Source organism: Protopterus annectens, chromosome 10.part0 (genome assembly GCF_019279795.1).
Source record: "Protopterus annectens isolate FY-2018-M chromosome 10.part0, PAN1.0, whole genome shotgun sequence".
Classification (NCBI taxonomy): Eukaryota; Metazoa; Chordata; order Ceratodontiformes; family Protopteridae; genus Protopterus; species Protopterus annectens.
The window spans coordinates 1,134,966,064-1,134,978,096 of record NC_056744.1 but is presented as its reverse complement, the minus strand read 5'-3'; the positions used below and the strand labels follow the sequence as shown (position 1 = coordinate 1,134,978,096).

General features: G+C 36.8%; 1 protein-coding gene across 1 annotated transcript in view; it reads left to right on the top strand.

The window, feature by feature from the left end:
• The first annotated feature begins 333 nt into the window (after positions 1–333).
• USP33 (ubiquitin specific peptidase 33) overlaps positions 334–12,033 on the top strand; it is a 1,637,494-nt gene continuing 1,625,794 nt past the window's right edge. The window contains exon 1 of the mRNA XM_044085858.1: positions 334–461. The gene's annotated coding sequence lies outside the window, so the exon portion shown is untranslated. The remainder of the gene's footprint in view (positions 462–12,033) is intronic.

Here is a 12,033-nt window from a genome sequence, read left to right as displayed (position 1 = left end):
ATAACGTGAGGCAAAAAAGGTACACATATATGGTATCAAAGTGCTGTTTAAGAATTATAAAACTATAACGCGAAGTGTTTTGACTGATTAAAATACTCAGTAATTTATAATAAAATCGAAATGTTTGTAATTAATACCGCAATAACGTGAGGCAAAAAAAATAAATAAAACAAACGAAGGTCACCCTTAAAGTTTTACACTCAGACTAAACAAAAATAACGACTTCCCCCAAACTGTATTTTCATTTTCTAACAGACCACCGAATCAGAAGAAAATGCGTGTTAGAACGTCAAAACGTTAAAGTCACGTGAAACAGGACGTTATCAGGTTGCTTCTCATTAGAGGAACCGCCCGCTGTCAGAAGGGGAGAAAATAAACATCTTGGCTACAGTAGAAGTCCTCTCATCTGCCTGTTTTCCACGTACCTGCGGTATCCAGGCAAATAAGTAGCTCACCTGATAGTACGTCTAATTTTCTAAATTATGCACTCGATTTGTTCAATTGTTTTCTTTCTGTTCCTTTCCCTTTTGGCTTTATGACTTTGCATTCATCCTGTTTGAAATCCTTAAGTTAATCTTCCATTGGTTGTAAGTAATGAGAAACGTGGTTGATGCACTTTTGTCAGGTGATTGTGCAGCAAAATCTTCAGGTTTATCATCATGTTTAGTAATTTGTCACTTAGCGCTAGTCTTAACTAAAGCGTTTTCATAGGGCTTTACAGCATATAAATTATGCTGCGGTTTGCATGGTAGAGTGTAATTTGAGGACAGCAGGTTTATCAAGATCAGGGTTGTGAGGTTCTTCCTGCTGTTGAGGTTTGCACATCAGAGCAAAAGTGTGGTTGTTGCGTTTAAATTGTGCATTTTGGAGGTGCTTGTTGCACTGTTAATTATGAAACATTCATGTTAATGTTGGACGTATTGCAATGTATGTTAATATATTGGACAGAGTAAATGTAGTGCGGTCTCCACGGGCATTCAGTGACATGTCAGTGTGAATGAGTCTTTAAGCTACATGTCAGTTCTCTTGATTAAAGGATTCACCGTTTGAGCAAGAGCATGTAGGCTTAACTGTGTTATTTTATTTTCAGTAACTTGGGTATTGACACCACAGCACATACAACTTGAACTAAATGTTCTGCCCACAGTGTTAATCTAGCACATTCTCTTATTTACATACTACACCACATTTCCATTTCTAAGGAAGAAAAGGCAGTGTCATTTGGTTTTGCTGTCATAAAGATTAGATTTTATTTTGTAAACTTACAAAACACTAAAAGAAACCAGAGAAAACATTGTGGATGTTCACTTTCTCCCTGATAAAATTCTTTCCCAGTAACTTTTTGTCACCCACCACTCAACATTAGCAGACTAAATTCAGTCTTGATCATTTGATAACTTCTTTGCCATGCCCACATCTTCGTTTTGCAACAGTAGGGTGAGTAAGTTGTGCATGTGACTGTAATGAATCTGGTAAAACCAAAATTCTGTGATTGGCTAGATTTTACTGATTTTACTTTTCTGTTGACTGGGCTTATCTCGCAAGGTATGGCCTGTTTTCAGGGCATAGCTGATGTGTTACTTGTATTACTGAGGTACTTTGGAGAAGATGTTATGGAAATTCCATTTCTGTTTGATAAGCGCTGAGAGACCTTTTACATCAGTGTTAGTTGCCGCTAACTCACGCAGGTGTGTGACCTTGGTGTCATCTGAAGTATGGCACATCAGGAGTGCGTAACGCTTCTTCATGCTGCTTTATAGTGCTAGTATGAATCCAAACACCTGTTGTAGGGGTAGAAGTCCCACAGCCTTCTTATCTTCATGCCATTAAAGGCAAACGTGTTGTCTGCTAAGCCATTGACATAGTGTGATGTATTAGTTGATTTATTGTCTTCCCCATTTTTTGGAGTGGCAGAAGATGTTTTCTGTTTTAACCTTTGAATGCATTAATGCCTTTCTACCATTGAAGAATGGAGAGTTCTAAAGGTGCTTTAACAAAGTTTTAGTTATGCAACCAGCTTATTGCATGTTTTTTTTTTTTTAATTTCCCCTAACAGATTTGTTTTTCAATTGAATTGTACATGTTATGGGTCACATTAAAAGTTTTGAAATGGTTTATTGTGGTCTTATTTTTTATATCACAGAAACCTGGCATTTTAACAGGGGTGTATAAACTTTTTATATCCATTTTATATAGGGGTGTGTGTGTGTACACACACACACACGCATATATATTTGTCAGACACTGGATGTATTTTGTTTCATTTGGCTCAGCATGTCATTAAGCTTCAGAGCAATGCTTGACAACTACTTCATCTTATGAACTTCACTGGTTTTCTGTGAGACAGGATTTATAACCCCTTGGCTGGTCTGATGAGAGTGCAGACATTTACATAATTTCTGGTTAGTTTTCACTTATCCAGTTTTGTTGTAATATTTATTTTCTAGATCCCATTTAACATGGTTTGTAGTCTGGTATCATATTTCAACCAGTTTTTCTCTTGAGTGGAAAATCTTCCATGTGGAAGACTGCCTCTGGAAGTCTTAAAGGAAAACTCCCACCTGCTCCTAGAATTTAACTCAACTCTTAGGTTGTTTTTCTCCCTACAGTATTATTCCAGTACTTTATAGGTACCTGAAACCTGCTTGTACTTTATAAAATGCTAATTTTCTCATTTTGGTATCAAAGGAAAGGAAAGGCCACCCACTTTTTTAAGCTATAGCACAGATGCATAGAAATCTGTAGCCAGGAGCTCAGGCTGTTGTAAACAAGATAGAGAAGTGTGAAACTTTTCCATTGTCTTTACTGCAGAGAGGAAGAACGCTTACTTATTCACAGCTGCTTCTTATGTAGCCATGCCTTTCAGAGGTAAACAGAGCAATTAAATCAGTCAGTGGTTCAAAGGCAGTTGTCCCTCTTTTGACAAATTTACATAAGCAGCATCACAATATTGAAATGCTAAGCTTTAAACTTTAAATATTTGTTTATACTTTATAGTTTAAGATAATTTGATTGTAATATCAATGATGTCTGTGACATTTATTTTCTTGAAATTGTTGTAAAATATCAGCACATTTACAAAGTGTATGGGGAGGGGCTGTCAGTTCATCTTGGAATACAAAAAGATATGTTGAACAAAGGCCTGCAATTTAGCAAATGTTTTGGTTGTAGCTGTGTAATTAATTTATTTGTTGACATTTGGTGACCAGTCCAACTGGGTCAGGAACCCATTTTCAGCAGAGCTCCGGGGAGAAAAGTTCCAACAATTACATATCTTTATACATTTATACAATATAGAATTGAGTTGCTAGTATTTGTACATAAGTAAGTTAAAATTGCCTTATATGATTCCTTTGTATACTGTAAAGCAAGCCCTGAGATGGACAGAAATGAGGGCCATTCAAGAAATAAAAGACGTAGTCCTGTTACAGTGTATAATATGGCAGCAACTGATACTAATCCCATTATATGTCAATGGAATGGGAATACACCAGTACTTCCTTATGTCTAGCATGACTTGTATAAAGCAGACTTGAAATGGATTATGGAAAAGAGGCTTGAAGAAAAATGAGATCACGTTGATATGTTAAGCTCCATTGACAGCCGTTTTGCAGAAAACATATTACATTTCTGTAAGAAGCAGTTAGAGTGATTTTGAAATGGTAAAATAACTCGGGAAAACAGAGAGAGTAAAAATAGATTTTTTTTTTTTTAATTGTAAGGTGGAGTTTTCCTTTAAGACCAGTGATCTTTACTTCTGGAAGTGTTCTGGAGCAGATGTAATGCCAGATGGTAGTCTTTGGAAGGAACAGTGGCCAGATGGAGGGCAAGGTGGTGTATTATTCCTTGGACAGTCAGATTTTCTAAAAGCACATGTTTGCATCAAGCTTGCTGAACACCTTTTCTTTGTCTGGCAGTCCCGGTATCTGCACCAGTGATGGTAGAAAGGATTTCTTTATTCACACTTCTTCACTGAGTTTGATGAAATTGACACAGATGTGTACTTCTCCATTTTGTTTTTTATTTTTATTTTTTTTGTTTTTTGTGTGCAGTGGCACCACATCTGAATACCAATGTGTTGGCGGCTACACATTGGTTTTTACAGCTAGGCTGTCCCTTGAGTATGGTTCATCTGATCAAGTTGTTTCCCCGTGAACCACAATTGGATGTAACAGAGCCCCTAACACACACACACACACACACACACACACACACACACACACACACACACACACACACACACTCTGCATGCTGAGGACTTCGTCTCCCACTCTTACTTATTGTTACTAACTCCAAGATAACAAAACTTCATTGTAAGTTGTGAAAGTCAGTCATCAGCATATATCATTTCATCTAAATTGGCTCATCCATTTTTGGCTCACTAAAATGTGACTCTTTCAGACAAATAGACATTCTCTTGATGTAAGCTTCTGTGCAACACTTCCTATTAAGGTGATTGCAGCCTGTCTAGGCACATTGACGCAATAAGGTGAAATGTAGGTTTGAGTTTAATGGTTTATGGCTGCTGTACCATTTTTGAATCATTACTTGTGACATAATCAAATTTATATTTTTACAAAATTAATTAAATTGTATTAAATTAACATTCGCAAACATTGTACTTTACATATTTTGTTATATATTATATAACCACTAGTCACCACTGTCTTTCACTTGCTGAACTGGGCAGGCTTGAACTCCCTCACCTCCTTCAATGGTATCAACTCTCACTCGCCCACAAACTAGTAAACCATCCACTAAATGTCCCATCCCTCAAGAATCTACTCCAACCCTATCGCACTACCAGACCACTAAGATCCAGCAACAAAAATCACTTACAGATCACTAAAGCCAATAACTCTGCTGGTGAAGCACTGTTCTCTTGTGCCATAGCCAAATTATGGAACGCCCTCCAACCCACAATTACCTCCATACCATCATGCACCCACTTCAAAACTTTACTAAAAGCGCACCTAAAAACATGCTGGCTATGCCCTTGCAACTCCCACTCTAATATCACCCACTCCATCCAACCACTACCTTTCTTTCCACTCCACTAACTACCTTGATTATAGCAAGCTCAGATGCTCATAAGCCTAGTACTTTTTATACAGCAGGAAGTTCCTATTGTAACATTTGTTAATGTCTGTTATGTACTTCACAGATAAAGATTCTAGTTGTCCACTGATGTACTATGTTCTTCATCTGTAAATATGTTGTAAGTAATTGCTATGTAAATTGTTAATCGCTATGTAATCCAATGTAACTACTGTCTGTTTATTTTAACTGTGGAGCTTTTCTCCCCGGGCCTCCGCTGAAAATGGACCTACGTCCAGTCGGACACTCCCGGTCAACAAATATAAATAAATAAATAAATACATAATTTAAGCAATATAACGTAAGTTATTCAATTCCTGCCCCTTTTTTGAAAGAAGAAACATCCTTATTAAACCATCACTTGTGACATAAGCAATCATACATTTATATAAATGAAAAACGAACCCAACGGATACAATCCTAGTTGCAAGCATTTTACATCACAAACCATACTGACACTCCCAGTTGCAAACACTTATAATCTACCCAATCATTTTCAGTCAAACATTACATAGCACATTTAAGTCCTGCTTTCTTTTAAACCTCATTCCTCTCCTGTATGTATTGTTTCCACAATTCCCATTTTTTCCTGTGTAGTTTGCTCCTTCTGTTACTATATTCACTACTTCTAATTTAGTTGGTTTAGATTTTGATTTCCATTTACTAGTAATTGCTTTTTTTAGGCAGCCACAATAATTAGACACAGCAAGGCCTTGTAATGTCTAGGCATTTGTGATTCTGTAGCATTGCTCAGAAGAATAATCTCCCTCATCACACCAATCCGCTCACACAGCATCTCTGACAGTGCATCCAACAGGGAATCTTTAAAGTACGCCAACCCACCGCAGTCCCAGAAAATATGGTTCCAAGTGCCTCTTTCTTCCCTGTCACAACTCCAACACTTGCTTTCTGCCTATGGAAAATTTTTCTGGAGTCTACTTGGGGTATAAAAATATCTCTGTAAACATTTCCAAGCAAAAGTCGTAAGTCTAGATTTTGTTGCATCTTATACATATATCCTCCCATTGTTTCTTTGCAAATTGCTTATCCACTCTCTCTTCCTAATCCTTTCTAACCTCCTCTGATTGATTCTTAGTTATCGTGCAATATTTATATGCTGTAGTAATTATTCCTTTTTTAATGGCAGCTTCTGTTCTAGATTTTTCTAAAAACTCTACTAGTGCTAGTCTTTTGTTTAGGACCCACCTATTTCTTTCTTTTTGCCTGTACTCTGATATCAATCTCTAACCTGCATTTCATATAGATTCTTGGAAACTTCCCATTCTATTACCTTTCCCTCTCTAGTTGTTTGCTCCCAATACCTTGGTTCCTTTGCCAGTTTTCTCCAGTAAATTCCATCCCCCTCTTGCCTATTGTCTATATTCCTAATTGCAGTCATCCCTATTGGTAGAATCTCCTTTCTCCATTCCCATGTTGGCTTAGTTCTTAGAATACTTTCTTCTGTTTTATAGATATAATATTCTGTATGATTATTGTTATTCTCCTTAAAGGCCTGCATCAGAAATCCCAGTCTCTCCATGTTTCTTTAGCTTCCCCCTTTTCAACATCATCCCTTTCCACTTTGAATTATAGTTTTCTGCTTGTGATATGTATAGGAGCCTTAACTGTGTTGCTCTGAAATACCCCTTCAAATTGGGTGATCCCTGTTTTACTAGAAGAATCAGCTTATCCCACTTGACTCTTGCCATCTTCCCCTTCCAGAAAAAGTCATTAGACTCTTTAATTGCCATCCACAATTTCTTCTCTGGTTGATAAAAATGTGCCTGCCCTGTGCATAAGACTAAAGGGTTTTAAAACATTTTGACTACTTGTATCTTACTATCCATATCCGTATAACAAAGTTTCCAGTTTCTCAGTTTTTATATTATCTTTTGTTTAGTCTCTTCTCACATATCCTTGGCTACCACACCAGAGTAATTTTTATTCCATACTCTAAATACTTCATTTTGTCATGTCCCCATAAGTATGGATGTTGCTGAACCAATTTGTGGGTGAGTACATAATTTACCACTATTGTCTTTATTTTAACTTAATTCATTTTGTATCCTGAATGTTCCACAGCACTGTAATGTCTTTATTTTTTGTCGGGTATGAAAGAATATAATCTGCAAATAGAATCAGCTTTTATTGACTGCCATACCAATTATATCCTTGAATCTCTGAGTCCCTTATTTTCTTTGCCAGTGGTTCCAGTGTATAATGCAAATAACAAAGGGGAAGGAGGACACCCCTGCTTGATTCCTCTGCTCAAGCAGAAGTTATCAGAGAGGACCCCATCCATTTTAATTTTTCACTTCCGATCCCTCATATATCCTCCTAATAAACGTTATAATTTTCTTCAGGAAATGTAAATGCTTCCGTTGCCCTGCTCATAAAATCCCAGCTTACTCTGTCAAATGCTTTCTGTGCTACAAGACCCACCAACAACAATAGTATTTTCTTACATTCTGCTTCTTTCTGGATCATCAGTGTTCTGTTAATGTTGTCAAATGTTCACCCCCCCTCCACAAAACCACAGTGATCCATATCTATCAAATTTGGCATTACTTTTGTCATTCTTTTAGCCATTATAGACATGAGCACTTTATAATCATGGTTTAGTATTAAAATGGGCCTGTGTGAAGCTGGGTCTGATGAATCTTTACCCTCTGTAGGTATTACATCTACCATCCACTGCTTTCTTCCAGGGTGTTGGTACTTCTCCGTGTCTTAAAATACCGTTAAACCCTTCCGGATCTTTTTCAGTTTTTCCCTCCTAGCTTCCAAGCTTCCAAGCTTCCACAGGAATACCATTTATTCCTTGGGTGCTGTACCGTTTGTAATAAATGTGCTTTGATGGCTGTATAACATGAGGTTATGGTGGCATGCTTTTAGAAGTGCAGGAAAACGTTCCCCATGCACACCCCTGGAATGTTTTATTGGATTTACAGAAGGGCGTTCTAAAGTAAAAACGTGTTTAAAGATTAAACGTGTACCAAGTCATGATAAAGTATCCCTTCAGTTTATTATAAGATGTCATAATTGTGCAGATAGTACAGCCTTACTTCAGTACTAATTTTTGTTACAGTGGTACAGATGTGTTGCTATTTTCTCTCTATCATGCAGTATTGCTACGTCATTGTCATTAATTATGTTATTCTTGTAAGCTTAGTGTTGCTTGTCTGGGGGTATATTTGCTTATATTTGTTGACTGGCAGGTATACTAGTCTCATTGGGCAGATTTTCATTAATGTGTGTCTTTAAGAGTGATGAGATTAACATTTATACAGTTCTACAATATTTTAGATGGTGTAATAACACTGTCATATTATTAATCTTTTGAATGGAGTCTGCCTGGAGTTCAGCAAGGCTTTTGACTTGTGTTGCATATGAAGGTGATGGCACAGTTGGAGGGATACCAGTAAACACTGAAGTGATTGTAGGCTACAGAGGAGTATTATAGACAATTGCGTTTGTTAACTTCATAAATAGCAGTATGCTGTAGTTTGTTCCAACTTTGTGTAGTAGCTGTGCTTAACTGTGGTTTATCTAATATTCTATTATTTTTTTGTTAACATTTCATACATATAGAATTGCTTCCAATTTTTTAATCTTGATTACTGGAAAATCATATTGTCCAGATTAGCTGTAGAGTAAAAATATCCTCTCTTTTACTGAATTTGTTTACCTAGCTCAGACTGTATGTAACGAAGAATTTGCAAACTGTTTATTGGAGAAAAACAGATTTCACACACAAATATTTATCATGGCAAAAGCTTAGAGATTTATTGGAAAAGTAGTAATGGTTTTGTTTCATGTAAGTTTTTGTTATGGACCTTGTATATAGTTGTTTTGATATGTTTTGTTAAATGTATCTTGATTTCATATTCTTTTTAAATTTAATAAAAAAAGAGTACACTGGGTATGCTTATATGCCTGTATGGAGTGTTTTAGCATAGCCTTTCTAATGGATTAAGTGGTTATTTACACCGCACCATGGATTTCGTGGATCTAGGAAATTCTTGAATTGCAGGTAACAGAGAAAATAATGCACAAAACAGAAACTGTAAACTAATATTTTTTTGAAGCTGTGTTAATTGTTTCTCTTTTACTTGATGACAACAGGTATACAAGTGTGTGTGTGTGTGTGTGTGTGTGTGTGTGTAGGGGGGGCAGAGGGCTCGTGCACATTTATACTGACAACAAAATTAGAGTGTTATACAACAAAAAACAGATGCAACTTGAGTGATAACTTTTTTATATGTGTTGTTCATATTGAAACGTTGAGAGGTTTTTAAGAAAGCCTTTAAATTAATTACATAGCTGTTTAATTGCTGGCTTGTCATTGGTGGGTTGTGTCATTTACTGCTAGTTATCTGAGAGTTTTATTCTGTTGTTGAATTGCACTGAAGAAGGATTATACCTGAAAGCTTTGTTGTTTTCTGACGTAAATTTTATTTTTGCGTTATTGGCGTGAGTTTGTTGTTTTAGTTATTTTGTTATACTTTGCATTGAGTTTATCGTTATCGGTCTGTTTTTATTGTTAATTTTATTTTTTAGTGCTTGGGGATATAAACTTGCACTGGGGTGAGTAGTACTAAACCCATCGTGGAGAACATGCCATGATATTCTGTAGTTGTCCCTGCATACTAATTTACATTAGACAATGGGGTTTCTGCCTGCTCCTATTAATTGCGGCACTAATATCGTCTGGAGTCATGTAATGTTATTTGTGTTGTGCACATCATTGATAATCTTACCACCCCAATCTCTTCTAGTGGGTTTTCCAGCTGTGAGATGTAAATCCCCCATCGTGTAGAGCACTTTTATAGTAGCCTGTGCTATGTAGAGGTAATATAGTTGCTTAGGATATGACTACCACCCAGCTTTCAAAACTTTGAGGTACCTTTCATGCACCCATCCTGACTGCTTGAACAGAGCCATATAAGACCGATTTGGTCCCAAAAGCTTCAGAGGTTTCTTGCCATTTAAGTGTTTTGCCTGTGTGGGCTATGTTGAATTGATGGATGGCTAGCCATCCTTTCAAGGCTGAACAGATAAGTCCCCTTCTAAAGAAAACCTTCAGTTACATCCTTTTTCTGTGAAAAAAAACATTTTTTTTGTCTGTGAAACTGTTATTTTTATGGTAAGACATTTTTTTCTGAGACTGTTGTGTTACTGAAACAATTTTTATTTATGAAGAGCTTGTGTGGACACCTCGACACACCTATAAAAAAAAATATTTTTTTTAGTTATATTGTATATATTTATGTAGAGTTGGTGTGTATGGGGCAGAATTTGGTACTTTTTACCTCTGAACCTAAGTTTCTTGTCAGGAGGTTTACCGACTAATGTAGGCTTCTCTAACTGCTTGTGAGGTCTTCTTGCAAGCATGAACATTGAGCAGTTTTCTGTTTCCATTGTTCTTTCTTCCACCATCAAAAGAAAAGAAGCTTGTTAGGAAGTCTTGGGTGTTCAGGAGGCTCTGTCATTACCTCAGTCACTGGTAACTGTTTCTCCAGACCATCCATCTTTTTCTGTTGGTCCCTCTGGTGTAGTTCCTTGAGAAGCCAGTAAGGACCAGGAGGCTGGCACAAGCTCTGTGGCTTTAGGGTTATCCTCACTGGGAAGGGGAGAACTGTTGTTTTTGGGTCATAGGAGTGAATGAAGGTTTATGGCTTTAGCCAAGGTGTAAGGTGCCTGATTCCCAAGCTAGTGCTCCTGTCACGGCTTGGTCCTTTTCTAGAGAGTCTCACAGGAAGAAAAAGTAGAAACTTGAAACACGCTTCTTTTCCTATTTCTTTAACTATAGACAGGGACAATATGAAGAGGGATTACTCTCTGCTTTTCATGCGTTAACCTGTGTTTCTCACTACATTCTAATAGAAAAAGAAGATTTCTCTTACAGTCTAACAAGGATTTTCAGCCAGGTTCAGTTAATTTTCCTCAAGCTGAATATTCTTATTCTGAGGAAAGTGTTTTCTTCAGCTTCTTCTCCAGAAAAAAATGATCTTTTTATGACATTCTTAACTTGATGGGAACAGAATGAAGTCTTTATCTCCCAGCAAAAGTATTATGATTTATTACAGCTGGAGTTTTTTCAAGCTGCAGCTGTCTGCCTTTGTGGATGTTTTCTTAACAGCCTGCATTAAACCTGACAGTCGTCCCACTTCTCCCACAAAGTCTGATGGGTTCTGTAAAGTGTCTCAGACACATACTTTACTGTTCTGTAACCACAAATTAGATTCTGCAGTGATTTAAAGTCTTCTACTACTAAACATGCTAATCCTATTCTCTCTGTATCAAGGATGGAGAGGCTTTTTGACAGATTTGGGGAAGGATATTATTACTTTACTATTTAAACTTTTAGAATTGCATATTAAAATTTTTACATGCTTTTTTCGAGAGCACAAGATGACTAGCTATTAACCTTCCTACTGCAACCAAATACTCATTAAAGTGCTTTTAATGATTCTGCTAATGCTGTTTCCAGAGCTGCTGCTACTAGTTCAATTATGAGCAGATTTCCTTGGTTACATTCTCAAAACCTACCAATGTTAACACTGAAATTTTGAATTATGCTTTGGTTGGATAAAGAGGTGTTATTTGATTGCTCTGCTGCTGAAGTCCTTAATTGATAAGAGAGAGAAATTGATTGAAGAGGTGACTCAAATTTTCAACCCTCTTTTTTACAGTTCAGTAAAAAAAAATATTTTTCAGGATTCCTTTCCAAGAAACTGAATAAGCAGTCTCGGTAAAGTTTTAAGAAGCAAAGTTTCAAAAAGCAGTGTCAAGGAAGTTCAAAGAAAAAAGGGGAGCCTCCCAGAACCATGGACAGTCCAAACAAGTCAGAATGACTGTTGGCCTTTCCTGTTCCACCCTGTTTTTATTTCAAGTCTCTACTTCACTCTGGAGCTTCATCTTCCACAGTGGCAT